This window comes from Macaca mulatta, chromosome 18, assembly GCF_049350105.2.
Source record: "Macaca mulatta isolate MMU2019108-1 chromosome 18, T2T-MMU8v2.0, whole genome shotgun sequence".
NCBI classification, from domain to species: domain Eukaryota; kingdom Metazoa; phylum Chordata; class Mammalia; order Primates; family Cercopithecidae; genus Macaca; species Macaca mulatta.
Genome location: NC_133423.1, coordinates 81,027,854 through 81,047,555, shown reverse-complemented (window position 1 = coordinate 81,047,555; position 19,702 = coordinate 81,027,854). Strand labels below are relative to the sequence as shown.

The following is a 19,702-nucleotide window of genomic DNA, read 5'->3' as shown; positions in this document are numbered from 1 at the left end:
TGACATCTCTCAGTCTTTGTTGCTTCACCTCCCCACATACCCAAGGTCTGAAGTAACCTCTGAAAACAGTTCCCTCACTCTTAATGTTCCTCTGGTATAGCATTTCTCAGAAATGTGGATGTACCCTGGAGGGTGGGCCAGGCCCCATCTGCATTCTTTGCGGTCCCCACTCCCCAGCTCTGAGCCCTTACTGGCTCCAGCTCACAGCACACACACGTGTATCTAAGCTTCCTGTGGTACAGCATTCCCCAGTGGCTGAATTCCCGGCCTCTCCCAGCGTTCACACATCACCCCCTTGCCCAGCTTCACGGACTTAAAACCCAAACACATGCAAAAATAGGGGACGTGTCTACTATGTGGGTTTAACAGATTCCATGTAAAATAAACTCATCTGCTGGGTTAACAGGTTTCATTTAGTATAAAACCAAAGACTAGCTTCCAAAACCGGAAACAGTGGTAGTTTTCCTTTTACTATCTTTAAAAGAAGGAGAAGAAAGAAGAAGGAGGAAGAAAGAAGCCCCTTTTCTTTCTCACGTTAAAGTTTCCAGTTGTAGAAGAAAGGACGTTTTTTACTTTTCAATTAAGCTTCCCAAAGGAAATAAGCCTACATTTATTTCAACCTCAGACGCTCATAGAACCAGAGATTTTCCACTGTGGAACTGTCCCCAACTGCCTTCCTGAAAGAGCACCTTGCTGTAAAGGCCTGCTAAGAGTGGACGGCCACTCTGCCGAATTAGCAGCAGGGAGCTAGGGCCAGCTGACTCCCAGTGATTGGCAAATTGCTGCTAATTATTGCCAACACACTTCCTAATTATTAGCTAATACAAGAAAACTATGTTAATATCACCGGGTGGGCCACAGAAAATTCAGTTCATGTGAACTTTAGAAACACAACAGAGTAGCCCTGGATTCCTCTCCTGTTACATTTTCCTTCACTGAAATGAACCCCCGCACCTGCTCTTGCTCGCTCCCTCCTTCTGTCTCTTCCAACCCCCGCCCAGCTACGTGGCTAAACCCTTGGTTGATGTTTTCCTTTAAGTGCTTGGCTTGGGGTATTAATAGCTCTGTGGTGAGAAGCACATCTGCCTATTCCTGGAAAACTATATGTAAAGCAAAGGAAGCTCATCAAATGCCCCGAAAAGGACACAAAGAAACCTTGGCAGAGTGCTTTTCCCCAAGGCTGTTATTAGAAGCTTTCATGTTGCTTCCGCCAGGGCCACATGGCAGGCTCAGAAGGGTTTTCTAATGTGGCAGCCGTGGGGGGGCCGTGAGGAGGCATCAAACACACCACCCACTTCTCTTAGGTTTGCTTCCATCCAATGACTCAAAATCAGAAGAAAGCACAAGCCCCCAGGCCCTCCAGTGCCCTGGGACACGATTGGCAGGAACCCTCCTTGCACGAGCAGGTGGTGAAGAGGGCACTGGACTGGTGGTCAGACGACCTGGCACCCTGCTGTGCAGGCTCACTGTATTCCACTGCACTGTGCCTCAGTCCCCTGCATTTAGCATGACATGATTTCGATTTAATAATCTCTAAGTCTCCCTCAACATCTAACACTCTGAAATCCCAAGATGAAGAGACTCATAAGGCAATGCAAACTGCTGACAAAGATGAGCCACACTGGGCCTCTTTCCTGCCATTTAACTCAACATTCTAATATATTTAGCAGAAATAATCTCAATGATTTGCATGCAAATCTGTGCCTATCCACAAATACTTCTCACTCAGTGTCCTCCCCACCAGGGTTTGTCATTGCAAGGAACTGTCGGGTTCCACTCCTTACTCCTTCATCAAGCCCAGTGTTTATTCATCTCTGGAGTCTGTTCCTGGTTATTACTGACTTTATTGGAAATCATGTTGCCCTCTAAGAGCTGAACAATGAAATAAACATCTAGTGAACCCATAGAAGAGATATGATGTTACCTTAAATACAGGAATAACAGAAGCAATGTTCTGTTCCCCACACCGCTTCCTCTTCTCAGAAACACAGGCAAACACCTTTCTCTGCTGCCTTAACGCTGGTTGTGGACCCTATGCCTGAGTCCTGTACCTGCACACTCTGCAGAAGTGATGCCGTCCCTGGCCAGGGCAGTACAGCCAGGGGCGTGCTCCCCACACTCTCATCCCTGCAGCTGAGATTAGAGAACGCGCAGATGGCAGAGTGGAAGCTGGAAGCATCGTGGGACTTTGAATCATCCCTGGAGAAGAGCCACTAAGAGAGATACCTGACTCACCTTGGACTGTGGTACCAGCAAGGAATAAACTTGTTTCTGGTAATCACTGAGATGTCACAGTTTTTTACGGCAGCAGAGCCTACCCTATCCTGACTGCTTCAACAAGCCAGTCCTGAAAGCACAGAGGAAGGAGCATTCCAAAGGCAGAGGCAGCCACTGCCTAGCCAAGCCCTGTCCTCAGAGAAGCACCTTAGCTCCAGGCGTTTTTCTGGCTCCACTGGCAAAGTCTTCCACCAGGTAGAAGCTGGTAGGGTTATTGTGGCCAACTTGTTTAATTCCTCAAACCATTAAGCTATCAGTTCACCTAGTAGTCATTGTTCTTATTTGGTGCTTGCAATAAGTCAAGTGAGGGATAACGTGGCTTCTGTGATCTACGGCATCGTTAATCAAATTCTCCGAGGGATGTGAACAGGTAAGACCAAGTGAATCAGGCATAGAGCTTAGGACCAGCTGCTGAGGACTCAGGAGGCCAAGGCAAAGGGCACACCACATAGACTGACCCTGGAACCTAGGCTGCTGGCCTGACTTCCTGATGCCAATAATCTTACCCCTGGGCACTGCTCTTGTCTGACTAGGCCTACAAAACCTGTCCCTGTCCCCAAAACTGGGTCAGTCAGCTATTGCTGCGTGACAAACCATGCCAGTGGCAAACAGCACTATGCATTTATTCTCATGCCTAAAGATCTGCAGGTCAGCGAGGGCAGTTCTGCTCCGGGCTATAGGTCTGCAGGTCAGCTGGGAGGCTCTGCTCCACACGTGTTCATTCTGGGGCACAGGGGAAAGAGACAGCAGTTACCTGCAGCATTTTTTTCCATGCAGAAGTTGGAAGCTCCTAGAGGGGCAAGGAGAGACATGCAATGTCTCCTAAGGTCTAGGCTTAACATCAGCAGGACACTATCCCCTCCTCCCATAGTCCACCTGTCAGCCCAACGTCGTCGGGAAAGGGGCAGATACTTCTATTCTGGTGGGAGGAACTACAGCGTCACATGGCGAAGGGTATGAATTTCAAGTGGTGGAAAATTGGGAATAACGGTGCAATCTCCCGCATCCACCCATCAGGAACTGACGCAAGGACCTCCAGTGGGGCTTCTCAAACATCCACAGGCATGAGAATCACCTCAAGAGTTCATCAGATACAGAATCCCAGGCCCACCCCCAGAGATTCCAATTTAGTAAGTCTCAGGTGAGGGCCTCAGAATTTACATTTTCAACAAGCTCCCAAGTGATCCTGACACTGCTGGTCACGTTCAGTAGCCATGACCACAGCACACTCGTGGGTACTAAGGGTCAGGTCCATGGAGGCAGCAGCTGCAAACACTTTCATTCTCTAGGTAGTATCTTACCTCTCAGAATGCAAATGGTAGGACACCTCCTTAGCTGTGACGGAGAAGCATATTCAAACCCATGTGGGGCTAGAGCTCGGGTGAACAAACACTTTGTTGCTGTTTGACCTTGGTAACCAAGAGCACACAACTTGGTCCAAACCCCTCAACTCTCTTCACCATTAAATAAGGATCATAACTCTCAAAAGCATTCTATAACCTGCCCCTCACGTATGTATGCTGAGTGAGCGCTTCTTTGCCCTGCACGGTTTCGTGGTCTCTATTGAGACGCACGGCAGGTGCTGGAATCACCTGTTCACAAAGCTGCATTCCCATGCCCCCCTGTAAGTCTTGCGAAAGCAGCCCCTGTATCCCCTCCGTGGGTCTCCCTAATGCCTGATGCTTATTAAGGGCTCTACCTATGTTTGCTGAGTGAATAAATGAGGGCAGAAGAGTAAGATTTCCATCTCCTGGGGAAGCAAGAGTCTGTGAGACCCTCTGAGAGAACAGTGCAGCTGAAGGGAATATGAACTCGTGCTGCTGCCTCAGGCCGCTGGCTCTTCCTGGCCTCCAGCCTTTGCTGATTTCATAGAGTCTGAGCACTGGCTTCCTTCATCACTGTATAAGAAGCACCAGGAGGGATTTCTAAAATCTGGATGCCCAGGCCACCATCCAAACCAATTAAATCAAACCTTGGGGGTGGGACCAGCCATCGGTAATTTCCAAATCTCACCAGGTCATTACCACAGTGGCCAGAGCTGAGGACAGCCGAGCACTGCAGGACCCCAGCTCTTCATACAGCAGTGACTGACACCTGCACACACACAGGGCACCAATGAGCCATGAGTGACATTTAACCTCACTGCCACGAGCTCTGCAGCTATTTAGAATCAACCATCTAGAGAAACAAAAAAAAAACTCTCCCAATGTCACGAAAACAAAGGATTAGTAATTATAACACAAAGCTGGGTGCCTCCCTAATCCTCACAGAACCTGTTTGATCACGAGTTACAAAGAAGTGACAGGGCCTGAGAATGCCCTCTCCGGCTGCTGCAGGACCTGCCCACAGGCGGGAAGAGGGCAGCTGGCAGTCCTGAGTCCAGGAGCCACATCAGACAGGTCCTGTGCCTCCCAGAGGGTGGCACAGCACAAGTTCTGCCTGCAGAAAGAGAAAAGGGCACACGGAAATCATGGGCCAGGAAAATTAGAGGAAGAGCAGAGCAGAAAAAGCAGAAGAAAAGAGAGACCCAGGCCAGCCGAGAAGAGGCTGCTGAAAAGCAGGAAGGAGAGCAGCGGAAAGCGAGGCCTTCAACTGGCCTTCTTCTCACTTGCCCGGGGCCCCGTCCCACCGTCTCACAATGAGCATCACAGCGTCATGCTCTCACCCCATCACTGAACTCGCTTTAGGTGTCTCCTCAATGGATCTCCTGGGGTTTATGCAGGCCCACATTCTCCCTCTGAGGGTAAGCTCCCTGAGCAGGGAGCACTTACAATCCCATCTGCAGTCCAAAGTCCCGAAATAAACACCCAAATAGAGCACGCCGGTTTAGAGGCAGGGGAAACCAATGCTGGTAGTTTGGGCCTTGTTGGTTTCTTATCACCCACAGGGATAAGCATTGCCTTTGTAAAGTAATAAAAACCCTGAATCCAATCAGCATCAACTAGGCAGCAAAATATCTTGACTGGATCAGAGGCCGCCATAGCTGAATACAGCTGAGGTTAATGAAGTCCAGCCACCAGGAATATGGCCCACGTAATCAAGGGGAGTTTAGTTTCCGAATCCAGGCCTTCAGAGACGTCTTGGTCTAGCTAATTAATTGCACGTGCAGTGTCTCAGAGGCAGTGATTGATAGTTGATGGACATAGACTTCTAGCCTGCGTTATATCATCCAGAAAACAGGACATGACCATTCCCAGCTGTTTCTTTTACTGCAGGCACTGCCAGATGTCACAGCAGATCACATCACACAGTAAGACTAAAGGAAGCTCCCACCTTCTCCCCCAACCTGGGAAAGAAGGAATAAACAGAGATTTAAGAGTTTGCTGTTTCTGTTTCCACTAGAGGAGAGGAAGAATGCTGACTCATCTTCTGATATTTTATCTGCCCAGGAACCTGATGGCAAAACCACTTCAAAGCGAGCTGCCATCTCTGCAAATACGACTCAATTATCAAATGTGAGGATGGTGGTGGGATTTTCTCAAGGGTTCCACTACACATACAACCTGGCAATGTATTCAGCCGTGTAGTAGCTGCCTGCCTTGCATGGGATGCTGTCTTGTCGTTTCACTTTATATTCCTTCAGAGCCACAAGTCTTGGGTAGTCTTAAAGCCTTGCCTTCGAAACAAGAACCTGTTCGCTCTATTGTCCAAGTCTGAGTGACTTAGACCCGGAGAGTGTAGGCAAGGCCAAATACCAGGCTCAGCTCCATCTAAATTCAACAGGGACCAGCCCACTTGGCAAGAAAGAGAAATAACGGTGTCTACTATGTGGGGTTGCAGTGAGAATCCAGTGAGATAAAACGAGAAGCATTTACCAACATGCTGAGCACATAGTAAGTCCTCAATGACTGTGAGATAATCCATATCTGACCACTCTATTCCTGTGCCTTATCAACCTGTCCCTAGTGGCCACTAGTCCTAGAACCAAATTCTCCTTTAAGAAGCATACTTAGATGAAGTGGCCCTTGGCAGGACTTCGTCCAGCTCCCATGGAAAAAGGCAGAAGCAGAACTTTCTTCCCCCTCTCCTCATTCCCTATTGGCTCCGGGAGAGCTTTAGGTTCACAGGAAAGCAGGGAAACAATCTTCGCAGGCCCCCAGGTACCTCTCCTACCTGGCCCTTCCCAGATATTCTGTTTTGTATTTAGGAGTGAGTATAATGAGCTGGGTTAAAGGAGTGTCATGTTTTGGTCTGCTTGTGTGTTTTTGTTTTTTTGTTTTTTTACTTTGGTCATTTTTTGTTTTGGAGAAAAAGAAAATAATTTCATGGTATACTAATTGTTTTTCTAGAGTTAAAAACATTCAAGAAGAGACACCTCATGAAAGAAGAGATACAGATGGCAAATAAGCATACCCTCCACATCACATGTCATCAGGAAACGCAAATTAACAGAGCAGTGAGATCCCACTACACACCTATTAGAACGGTCAACATCTAGAATACGATATCACCAAATGCTGACAAGGATGTGGAGCAACACGAACTCTCTTCCATTGCTGGTGGGAATGCAAAAGGGTATAGCCACTTTGGAAGGCAGCTTGGTGCTTTCTTATGAAACTAAACGGTCTTCCCATACGATCCAGCAATGTGCTCCTTGGTATTTACCCCAAACAGTTGAAAACAAACGTTCACACAGAAACTTGCACACAGATGTTTAGAGCAGCTTTATTCATTATTGCCATAACTTGGAAGCAAACAAGATGTCCTTCAGTAGGTGAACGGATAAATAAACTGTGTACAGCCAGACAATGGAATATTATTCAGCACTAAAAAGAAATGCCCTATCAAGCCATGAAAAGATGTGGAGGAAACTTAAATGCATATTGGTAAGTGAAATAAGTCAATCTGAAAAGGTTACATACTATATGATTCCAATGATATGACATTCTGAAAAAGGCAAATCTATGGATGCAGTAAAAAGGTTAGTGGCTGCCATGGGTTGACCCCTTACAATTTTTAAAATGGTGCTAACAAATATGAATCTGAAAGAGCCAATCCTTGAAGACGGATCCAAAGTGGCTGCCTGGGCCTAAATATAAAATAGAGCCATGCAGCTATTTACTGATGAGAGGTCACACACATACTCTGAAGGTCCCCAAAACCAACACCTCTGTTCAACTTTGGGACACCTGAACCAACCAATCATTGGCCAAAAGCTCAGCTGCCTTGGCCAATCAGGGCTCAGCTGTATCAACCAATCAGGACTCAGTTGTATCAACCAATCAGGGTTCAGCTACACTGAGGCTAATAAGCAAAATATGGGGGTCTTTAGAGTCCTGCCTCAGAGTGTACCAGGAATGTGACATCCCTGAAAAACTCTCCATTTGGGTAGCTCTGAACTGAAAGGGAAAATGTGCTTCCTCTGAAGCCATGTCCCATCCTGAGGGTATCAGTCCACCTGCCTCACCCCCAGCCAGAGTTAGGAGAGGGTCCCGTTAGGAGGAGCAGCTGTAGCCACGCCTGGGCTCAGGGTGTCCTGAGAGGGTGGGTGCTGGAGCATACACACAGCATAGGTCTGCGCCAGCAGCCTCCCTCACCCGATGACCTCACTCCTCCAGGGAGCACCCACAGGACCCTGTCCCCTAATCCTGAAACCAGTCCAGTTGTTCCATAGAACTGATGTTTATGGTGTCTTTTGAATAAGCATAGAAATTGGCCCTCCTAGTTTTAAAACAAGAAAGTTACATTTGTCTTATCTGAGTTCCTTTCTCAGGAAAGCAACCATCAGGTCTCACAGATAGTATCAAGGAACTGAAACTTTCCAGATCACAGCATCGGGACAGTGAGAAACCACACCCCTCACCCAACATGATTGCCTAACCCACCACCTACTGCCTGTTGGCTAACTCCTCTTCCTTACCCCTTCCTGGTTCCTGTTTTCCCACATGTAGTTACATTTCTTCCCTGCTATGTAAACCCTTAATTTTAGTCAGTTTAGGAGATGGATTTGAGACTGATCTCCCACTTCCTTGGCTGTACCATCTGAATAAAGCTGCCTTCCCTGGCAATACTTGTCTCAGTGATTGGCTTTCTGTGTGGCAAGCAACAGGACCTAGACCAAACCCCTGTTGTTTCAGTAACAATCCCACTCTCCCAGAGCCTTTGGAGCCATCACCCTAGCCTGTGCTCTCTCTGCCTTCTGTCCTTCTCCCCTGTTCTCAGCATTTTGCAAACTAGCTCATCAGTGAGTTGAAAATCAAATCATTCTCAAAATAGCTCAAGAAAGCAACCAGTTCATCTTCTACTATTTGGTGGTGGTGCATTCATGCTTCTGTCCCCTTCCCAGCCAGGCCATGCCTGGATGAAACTGTGACTGTGGTGACATCTAGACATCACTGTGCCTACTCTCAAAGACAAGGCTCCCACCACAGACAGAGGACATTTAAGAATAAAAATAATTTTTACTAGACCTGTCTGAAAATACAGTCACCAAAAAAATTCCATGCTCTGGGGTGCTGACCTACAGACTTCAAATCACAGCCCTCCCTGTTAAATGTCAAACTTTTCCCAGGACACCTCTAAAATGAGAAGGGTTCAATGCTGCACAGTAGATGTTTATGAACTATTCTGTTTTGAAACGGTAATGCAAAGAGAACAAGTCTTCAAGAAATATATCCTAGTAGAAATTCCCATGCAGGATCCCAGTTGAATCTTCCAAAAGATTTAAAAATAACAAATCCCATTCTTCCTCCCATGGCACTGGGTTGGGAGAAAGTAGCTTCTTTGACTCTGAAGTGGGGAAGCTCTCTGCTGCGGACACATGGATCTACTTTACATCATCCCTGCCTGCAGATTTCTGCAGGTTCCTGTTGCTGCAGTTTCATCCAGGCATGGCCTGGCTGGGAAGGGGACAGAAGCATGCATGCACCACCACCATATAGTAGAAAACAAAGTGGTTGCTTTCTTGAGCTGTTTTGAGAGTGGTTTGATTTTCAACTCACTGATTTCTCTCCCTCTACAATGTTCTTGGAAACAGATAAGTGCAAATCCAAAGCTTAACTGTTTTAATAGAGACATGAATAAAAATAACATGTGTGTAACACTGTGTGGATTACATGGCACTTAAACAAAAATCATGTTGTTTCATCATCCCAACAGCCAAGTGGCATAGGCATTGCTATTTCTGTAATATGATCCTTCTCTGTGCAGTAGAGATAAAGCCAGCTGTCAAAGGTCAACGTGCTTGCAGTGGTAGGTGGATGGCGCTAGGGCTTCAGCTGGGCTCTTCTGCCTCGTTCATCACCTTGCTCCGTGGCCATGGCTGTGTCCCATCAGGAGCTGCCGAGAAGCGGTTTTATTCCTCTGCCTTACAGCAATGTGACTCTTAGAGGAAGAGCAGAGTCTGCCTATTTCTAAAATTCTGCAAAGGAGACCTGTGCCCACAGTCTTCCTGTTACTGCAAGCACAGTTCAAAGACCACCACAGCTGCATCTTATGTCCCAACATCGCAGAACCTGCCCTCTGGCCTCCTGTGCCTCGTCCCTAGGAGAGAGGAGAGCAGACCATCCTGTTTCTCAAAAACAGCTGAAGTGTGTTTCAGCCAGGGCCCACTCCGGGCTGCAGAACCACTTCAAGTGGTGTACAGTGTGGATCTACTGCAGAGAATGGCTCTTCCTCCCTCATGGGAGTGGAATGAGGCATCTGTGTGGGTCTGGCACCTCCAATCTGGTGCTCGGTGGGATTCAGCAAGGCCAGCCCTCAGGAAAGCGCGATGAACATGAAGTGGGGAGACCAACAGTGTAAGAAGGCATGCATGTTAGGCAGTTCTTGCATTGCAATAAGGAAATACCCCAGATTGGGTATTTTATAAAGAAAAGAGGTTTAATTGGCTCACAGTTCTGCAGTTCTGCCAAGCATGGCACCAGCATCTACTTGGCTTCTAAGGAGGCCGCTGGCAGCTTTGACTCATGTCAGACGGTGAAGGGGAGCAGGCATGTCACATGGCAAGAGCAAGAGCAAGAGAGGGAGAGTGGTGAGAGGCACCACATACTTTTACAACCAGATCTCAGAGAGAACTCAGTCACTGTGGTGAGGACAGCACCAAACCACAAGGGATCTGCCTCCATGACCTGAACACCTCCCACCAGGCCCCACCTCCAACACGGGTGCAGGGGGAGGCGGGCGGGGAGTACATCTCAACATGAGATTTAGAGGGGATGAACATCCAAAGCACATCACCAAGCGTCTCTCACTGCCTCTCATCAGCCTGTGACGCAGGCAACCTGCAGCCTTCGCTGAAACTGATGGAGGACCTTTGGGAAGCTGGCGCTGCTGCGGCCTGAGGCGGTCACCTGGGACTTGAGTGACAGCGGCACCTGCCCTGCTCAGACCCGCTCCTGACTCACCCCTTCCAAGGCCCTCAGATTTCTCCTGTGGTGAACGCTGACCTGGCAAAGATCTTCCCAGCTTAGCTAAGTTGACCCAGTTTAGCGAAACCCCATGGAGACTTCACTCATAGTACCTTTGGAACCCGACTAGCACCAGGACTCACCAGCCTGGCCACAACCTTAGGCTGCTTATGTGAATCCAGACCTCAGATGAAAGGTTAGCTACATGACCCCCACCCTGCACACACACACACATACATACAGTCACGTGCTGCAATAAAGACATTTCAGCCAATGGGACTGCACAGATGATGGTGGTGCCGTAAGATTATAATGGAGCTGGAAAATTGCTTTTGCCTGGTGACATCATCACTGTCCTGATGTCATGGCCCATTGCTCACCAACTACTGCACTGCCAGCCCTATAAAAGTCTAGCACATACAATTATGTAAAGTACACTATACTTAATTATGATAATAAATGGCTATGTTACTAGTTTATGTATTTACCATGCTTTTTATTGTTATTTTAAAGTGTACTCCCACTTACCACAAAAAAAAAGAAAAAAAAAAAGGTAGCTGTAAAGTAGCCTCAGGCAGGTTCTTCAAGGAGTATCCAGAAGACATTGTTATTCTAGAAGATGGCAACTCCCTGCGTGTTATTGTCCCTGAAGACCTTCCGGTGGGACAGGATGTGGAGGGGGAGACACTGATATTGATGATCCTGCCCCTGTGTAGCCTAGGCTTATGTGTGGGTTTGTGTTTTTGTTTTTAACAAAAAACTTTAAAAAGCAAAAAAAAAAAAAAGTAAAAATAGAAAAGAGCTTATAGAAGAAGAATATAAATATTTTTGTACAGCTGCACAATGTGTGTTTTAAGCTGAGTATTATTATAAGAGTCAAAAAGTTAAAAAATTTAAAGTTGACAAAGTAAAAAAGTTATGGTAAGCTACGGTTAATTTACTAATGAAGAAAAAGTTTTTAAAATAAATTGAGTGTAGCCCAAGTGCACAGTGTTTATAAAGTCTACAGTCATGTACATCAGCGGTCGGTCCCCAACATTTTTGGCACCAGGGACTGGTTTCATGGAAGACCACTTTTCCACAGACCAGCGCGGGGATGATTTCAGGATGAAACTGTTCCACCTCAAATCATCAGGCATTAGATTCTCGTAAGGAGCTCACAGCCTGGATCCCTCGGGCGTCGTTCACAGCGGGGTTTGTGCTCCTGTGAGAATCTAATGCTGCAGCTGATCTGACGGGAGGTGGGCTCAGGCAGTAATGCCCGCCCACCGCTCGCCTCCTGCGGTGCAGTCCGGTTCCTAACAGACCACGGACTGGTTCCGGTCCTTGACCCTGGGCTTGGAGACCCCTGATGTACGTCATGTCCTAGGTCTTCACATTCACTCACCACTCACTGCCATTTTTTACCTTTTATATCATATTTTTGTGGTACTTTTCCTATGTTTAGATATGTGTAGACGCATAAACACTGTATAACAATGGTCTGCAGTACTCAGTACCGTCTCACGCTGCACAGGTTTGCAGCATAGGAGCAATGGGCCACACCACACAGCCTCGGTGTGTGGTAGGCTCCACCCACTAGGTTTGTGTGAGTGCACCCTGTGACGTTCGCACAATGATGAAATCACCTACGGATGCCTATCTCCAAAGTGCCCCTGTGGCTAGGCTGTGCGTGACTGTGGAAGTATTTGCCCCATCCGCCCCAGTGAGGGCCAGCCCTCTGACTCTGGGCCCTTGCTCAGGCCACCTGCAGCTCACCTCACAGCTTCAGCCTGGAAGGAAGAACTCCACGTAAGAAAGATGGACACCAGGGTTGGGTTAGGTCCAAGTCTGCACGTTAAAGCCTATTTCAAAAAGACTTCTTTAACATTTTCTACACATCCTATTTCACACCAGCTTTTATGAATGTTCTTAGAGATATCTGTACATGACTAAAATAACCCTTATTTCTTGCCCAGTGAAAAAATCTTGCCCCAAAACACACTTGTAATATTGACAAACTGAGATTCATACTTTGCCACTGATCTAGGAAACTAGACAGACTTTCAAAGCAAATGACCTTTTAATATTAAAAAGCATGGCTGTAAATCATTAAACCAAAGTAACTACTACACCCTCCACAATTCCAGTGAGTTCATCTGTGTAATTTGGATGGTCACTCACCTCCACTGTACACAAAGGCAAGGCTGTCTCTTGCCCAGATCAAAGGCATCAGACACCAGAGGCTTCTCCTTAAAAAGAAAACAAGACTTTCACGTGATCTGTAAAGACTCCGGCTGATAAACTTGGCAAGCCTTTCTTCTGTGCACGCATGTGACACACACAGAGGGATGAATAGCATCTGTGCAGATGGCTGAAAACTTTCTGATCTCTGTCATGAATTGCAAAGGCACCTAGAAATCAATAGACCTCCTCAGAGCATGGCAGTGACTGTTTCCATGAGTTCATTGAAGTGTCCAAGTGGTCATGATTAATGGAGCTGAAGCTTCACCAGGAGGGAGAGGAATATGTCACTTTATCCTGGGAAATGCCTGCAAAATTCCACATCTGCTTAGTTGGACCTTCTTATAAGTTCAGTATTCACCAGAACAATTCTACTGTCAATGCTGAAATCTCAGTAAAATACATAGGTCCATTTTCCCGCTTTACTCTATAGCCCAAGCCCCAGTACATGCTAAGTAAGAAATAGTAATGAATGCATTCATTAAAGTTCTTGCTGTTGATCAGAATCCTGAAGGACTTCAAATTCACATTCTGCATGCAATAATCCCTTTCCTGTACCATAAAACAAAAGTGTAAAACATTGGCTGGCACTCTAGTAACCTTAGAATAATGCAAGATTATTTTAAATAAATTCCTACTGTCTTCTTACCACTCATTTAGCTGACAAAGGATTTCCTGCTTTTGATATTCTGATAAATTGAGAAAATCTATTAATTTATTAATTCAATAAGTTTTTAAATACATTCTTTATTGTAGATTATGCTAAGCCCTGAGAAAATAAATATAAAATCTAGCTTCTACCCTTAAAATAATATGGTTTAGTAGTTGCTGTAGAGAAGTAGACCAGCAATTATGGTAAGATGGTGGGATAAGTGGCTAGGACAAATGCTTTGAGTGGCGCAGGGGCTGCAGAGGGAGACGCCACCCTGGGGGTGGGGAGCAGTGCTCTCTCTCTGCCATTGTTTAGAATTGCCAGAGGAGGGTGATACTAGAAAGCAGATGAACCTTGAGTTGGTTTTAATTTTTAATCATTGTTTTTTTAATTCTCTGCAAACAACGTACCCCTTAATGCCCCCAACACTCCTAGGCCACACTCCTCCTGACAGAGGCCAGGGTGAGGCATCTCAGGGGTCCGGGGAGAGGAACATGGACTTGAGCCCCAGCTCTGGGCCAACCTCTCAGAGGGCTAACAGGGATGCTGGGGCAGCTGAGCCCCAGTTGAGACCCTCCAGTTCTGGCCATGATTTGAACATTAATCTTAATGCGATGTGGTTTGAGGCCAGGCTGATAAGACCCAGGGACAGTCAGTTAGAAGGTAATGTGACAGAGATGCCACGTGGTTCAGAGGGGCACAGAAGAGAGAGGGTGCCGCCCTACATTGGTGGAGGATCTATAGAGATGCCAGGGAGGAGTGAGGTGGAGGTGACCAGTGGGCAGGATGGGAGGCTGGGTCACAGCATGGAGCAGCTGAGGGCCAGGGACACCTGTCGGCACAGAGGGAGCTTGGAGCAGACTGAAAGGGAATGGGAGATGGAGAAGTGGACAAAGGGCCTCTGTACTGTCCTGAGGAACAGGATGAAAATGAGGACTGTACCTTATGCTTCTCTGCCCTAGTGTCTCCCTCTTCAGATTTCAAGCAGGATTCCTAACATATCAAGAAGCATTTAGCAATCTTCCTAATAAATCCACACCACTGAAGAGAATTAAGCAGGTGAGTCTGTCAGGTTACAAACCTTCCTCTGGCTACACCCAGAGACTGGCTGACAAGGAGAGGGGGTGGGGACAGGGGATTAGGGAACAGGGAGGCCATAGAAACAAAAGGCCATGGGAACAGGGGGTCCTTGGGGACAGGGAAGTCATGGGGACAGGACGCCATGGTGACCAGGGGCCATGGGGACAGGAGGCTATAGTGACCAGGAGCCACAGGGACAGGAAGTCATGGGGAAAGGAGGCCATGGGGACAGGGGCATCAGGCACAGGAGGCCGTGGTGACCAGGGGCCATGGGGACAGTAGGTCATAGGAAAGGAGGTCATGCGGACAGGAGGCCATGAGAACAGGGGGGTCACGGGGACATGGCTCATGCCTGGTTGGTGCAGACCAGAGGGTGCTGATTGAATTGTATTTACTGGAGATAAGCTGTGGGATCCGTATCTGTTGAGATGGTTGGGCATGAGAGTGAGGGAGGACTCTAGGCTGCCCCCAGTTTCTAGCAGGAATGATTTGGACACAGTTCAGAGGGACAGCAACCAGAAAGAGGATGAGGATTCTGCAGGAAGGGGATAGAATGACCTGGAGCATGTTGAGTTTGGTGTCAGAGGAGATTGTGCTGCAATTGTCTGCACAAAGGCTCAGCAAATGTTAGAAGTTGGTGCACAGGCAAAAAGCAATGGGGCAGTCCCACAGCAAGATGTACCACGTGACAGAGAAAAAGTGCTAGGACAGGACTCTTGGAAGCACAACCCTGAGGAGCAGCTGTGAGGCCACCAATCTACAGGGGGAGAACAGAAAGGCCTGGGGTGGGAGAGGTGGCAGGAGAGCCTGGAGCTCAGAAGCCAGATAATTTCAAGGAGCAAATGCCCACTGCAGCACAGAACGATAGAAATAAAATGCAAGTCACCAATGTTCTAGTAGCCACCCTAAAAAGAAAACCAAAACATGAAATCCATTTTAATAATATATTTTGTTCAACCCAATATAGCCAAAATGCTGTGATTTCAAAACGTAATGAAGATCTTAAAGATCAAGATATTTTACATTCTTTTTCTGGAACCAAATCTTGGAAACCCGGTATCACATTTTACACTTACAGCACATCTCAATTCAGACACCAAATTTTCATCAGAAATACTTGATCTGTATTTAGAGTTTATACAATTTACAGTTGAAAAACTACATTCACAGATGCAAGTGGTTCCAATTGTACTTAAAAGTTTTTCAACAACTGAATAAAGTATCTGTTTTTAAGTGTAAAATAATTAAAAATTCTGTTCGTTGTACAAATGTACAAATTCCTACATTTGTAGTGTTCTGTAGCCCTCTGCACAGCTACTGAACAGGGCAGTTCCACAGCCTCAAATGAGGCCTCTGGGCTTGACCATGGTGGGATGCTGGGGTCTAGAGCACTGATGGGGGCACAGCCTGACGGGGGGGGGGGTTACAGGTTGAGGGGAAGTGGAGAAAATGTCAACGATGTAAATCTCCTGGATACTGACTTTGTAACAAAAGAGATAATAAGGTAGCCACAGGGGACCCCGAATCACAGGAGGTTTATTTTTTTCTAAGACAGGAGAGTGAGACAGAGATTGAAATACGGGTGAATGACTGATGCAGCCTTTGGGGCCTTTATTTGTCCGAAAGCCCTGCTGAGACCAGCATGTGATCATGACAGTGATAACAACAAAGTTCTGAGTGCTTTCTGTGCGTTGCCTATCTTTATGTGTTGCCTCATTTAATCAACACGTAGCCATGGAAGGGCAGGTTTTGTTTTAGAAGAAAAGTACAGACTGGAGAGATCACTATGCAGCCACGATGGGACGGACACATCACCCAGTCAGAGCGCACGCCCTGAGGAGGGCTTGGCTGCTGGCGCTGGGGTCCTGGGAGTGACAGGAAAGCCACCCCAGTGATGTTTGCACTGCAGCTTCGCTTTCGATTTACCATGTGCATAGCTGATATGACGCAGCTTCTGACACAGGAGCGACGTGGGAGCACAGGAGGAAGGGGGGAGTCACACCCTCGGGGGTGGATTCCAGAGCCTCGAAGGGTGTCGCCTGAGAGGAGCATTTGAAGACCATCACTTCACAGTAGGGGTGAGGAATCACCTCTACAATCCTCTTATGTGTCCACCATGACCAAGTCCCGTGCAAAATCCCATGACAGACCTTCTGGTGGATGACTAGAAACCATAAGGAAAACCTGCTTCCAAACCAGCCCCGCAGGAAAACAGCTGCTCACACATGCAGAAAACATGTCTAACCCACTTCAAAGACTGTGCATGTCTAACCACCAAAAGGAAAGAATTCGGAAAGGAAAGCCCTCAATAAGTTTTTGGGGGAAGACAGGTTCAGCGTTTTTGATTGCTCTGTTGAAAGGCAGAGCTTTCTGATCCCTTTTTTCTTTTGCTGATCTGGAGCCAATAAAGCTATTGACATAATTTTTTTTTAAGCTGAGTCCTAGAAATGTGTTAGAAAAAACAGTGTGTCCATCTGGAATAGCAATTTTGGTACACACAAGACAGTGACTTCACCTGACTTGGAGAATTCCACTGCCAGCCAGTTCCCAAAGATTCTGCAAGAGAAGAGGTGCTGGAGGAGGAGCTGGGCCCTAGCGCCAGTTACCCAAGGAGGATCCCACGTGAAAAGATTGATCCAAGGCTCACTGCTTCATAGGATCAGATTGGTTCATTCTCTTTTTCTTTTTCTTTTTTTTTTTTTTTTTTTGAGACAGAGTCTCACTGTGTCGCCCAGCCTGGAGTGCAGTGGGGCGATCTCGGCTCAATGCAACCTCTGCCTCCTGGGTTCAAACGATTCTCCTGCCTCAGCCTCCCAAGAAGCTGGGATTACAGGCACCCACCACACCTGGCTAATTTTTGTATTTTTTTTTTTAGTAGAGATGGGATTTCACCATGTTGATCAGGCTGGTCTCGGACTCCTGACCTCAAGAGATCCACCCACCTCGGCCTCCCAAAGTGCTGGGTGTGAGCCACCACGCCTGGCCTCGGACTGGTTCGTTCTCATGGAGAGGATTGGCTCAGGGGATCAGTGATGTCTGGTCATATGAAGACAGTAATAAGACTCCACAATGACAGCTAATATTTATATTAGGTCAGTGCAAAAGTAATTCGGTTTTTGCCATTGAAAGTGATGGCAAAAACTTGATTACTTTTGCACAACCTAATACTGTGCACTTGCCTGGTACCAAGCGAAGTTCTGAATGCTTTATATATTTTCCTATTTAAATTCCTTTAAACTTCATAGCTACCCTTGCAGATAAGGAAACTGAGTCCCAGAAAGGTGAAGTAACTTGCCAAATGTCACATAGCTAGTAAGGTGCAGAGCCAGAATTTGAACCTAGGCTCTGAGTCGGCCAAAGTACCTGCTAACCCCATGTTTTATGTCAACTCAGATGTCCTCTGAGATTGTTCTTGTGTTTAAATCCCTGTGGGCCCAGTGAAAAAGGAACTGACACAATTATGGAAAAGTTGCTCAGATTTTCCAAGCTAAAATTTCACCCAGATTATCCTAATGTATATATACCTGCCATTTTAGGGGTCAGGACTTTACTAAAATAGGACTGGATATTTCCCTAACTTACATTTAAATAAAGTTTTTCTGCTACCATTCCCAAAGACAGTAGAGTGTGGTTTATTGATCATGAGTCAGAGCTATCCCAGAGCGTGAGGAAATAATGTGGTTTTTTTATTAGCTGGGCTCCTGATGAAGGTCCTAGCTGCTTCCAAGAGGAGCCAGGGGAAGAAGTGCCTGTTGGCAACATCATAAAGTTTGTGAGTCCAGCAGAAGGCTGAGAGCGGTGGCAAAGGGCCCGTGGGGACTTCAGGTGTTATCCACACCTGTGGTCAGGCACCTGTCGTCCTTGAAGAAATAAGTGACCTAACATGTCGTTTACACCGGAGCAGGGGCCGTCGCAAAGAATGATGAAAGAAGCTGCACTTGAGCTTCGGAAAACTGAAGAGCCCACTGCAAAATCCCTCTCTTTGGATCAGTCAGCTGTCTGAACTCCAGATGGCAAATCCCATTAAATAAACACACCAGAAAGCCTGGAACAGTCTAGAGCTACATCACATGTCAGAGTAAGTGACACCAACCTCCTGCTTGATGTCCCGAAGCTGCAGAACTGAGCCAGCCTGACACCCAGGAGTCCAAAAGGAAAGAACCAGCTCCTGCTCCCGGATAACAGTCGCCTGGACCTGAGGACTTCCCCAGTAGTGAGAAACCTGACAGGGACCCCCGGCTGGGCTGCTGGGGTTTGAGATTGATAGCAAATGCCAGATGTACCTGCTTCTTAGAGCTCTGTGCACTTCTCAGCTTCTTCGTAACCACAGCCAGTCCCGAGTCATGTCCTTGTTCCTAGAGCTTTAGCCGCAAGTCCCAGCTATAGGAGGACGGAAATCTTGAAACTTGCTGAGATGCCTCCTTGAGTTTCGTGGGGGGCAACCCAGCTTGCAGTGGCAGGACTATAAAAATGAGGTAGAGAAAGGAAGTGGTATTTATCAAGTACACACTATGAGCCAAGTTTTTTTTCATGCATGATCCCATTTAATCGCTAAAACCTTATAAGGCAGTGTTATTACCCCTGTGTACAGATTAGGAACAAAAACACAGAACAAAGCAGCACAGCTTCAAGCTGTAAAGTGGTAACCTGAACCCAGCCTGCTTGACTCCCAAGCCTGATTCCAAAAACTGCTGGTATCATTGAGAGCAAATCCTAGAACCTGAGAGTTGGGAGAGGTGTCAGAGATGGTGTGACCCAACCCTTCAGACTCAGGGGGAAGAAGCAGGGTCCCAAGAGCTAAAGCCACGTGTCCAAAGCCACCGTGACATTTGTTCGCCGTGTTAGCATGCTGCTGTGAAAGTTGGTCAATTAAAACATCGCCCGTACATCGGTCACAGTTTCCGTGGGTCAGAAGTCCAGCCGCAGGGTGGCTCAGTCAGTTCTTTGCTTAGGGTCCCACAAGGTCAAAATCAAGGTGTCGGCAGGGCTGTGTCCCTTTCTGGGGGCTCCAGGAAGGATTCCACTTCCAAGCTCACTTATGTAGTTGGGAGAATTCACATCCTGATAGCTACAGGGTGTAAGTCCCAATTTCTCCACTGGTTCCAGGCCTTTTCAGCTCCTT

General features: G+C 47.1%; 2 long non-coding RNA genes across 2 annotated transcripts in view; both read right to left on the bottom strand.

Moving 5' to 3' along the window:
- Nucleotides 1–19,702, bottom strand: part of LOC114673700 (uncharacterized) — a 112,221-nt gene that overhangs the window by 75,865 nt on the left and 16,654 nt on the right. The window lies entirely within an intron of this gene.
- LOC144336518 (uncharacterized) lies at nt 6,927–12,529 on the bottom strand. Its single transcript, XR_013408375.1, has 2 exons — nt 11,119–12,529; nt 6,927–8,574 (listed from the first exon to the last, which is right to left on the bottom strand). It is a non-coding gene; the product is annotated as an uncharacterized LOC144336518 (long non-coding RNA).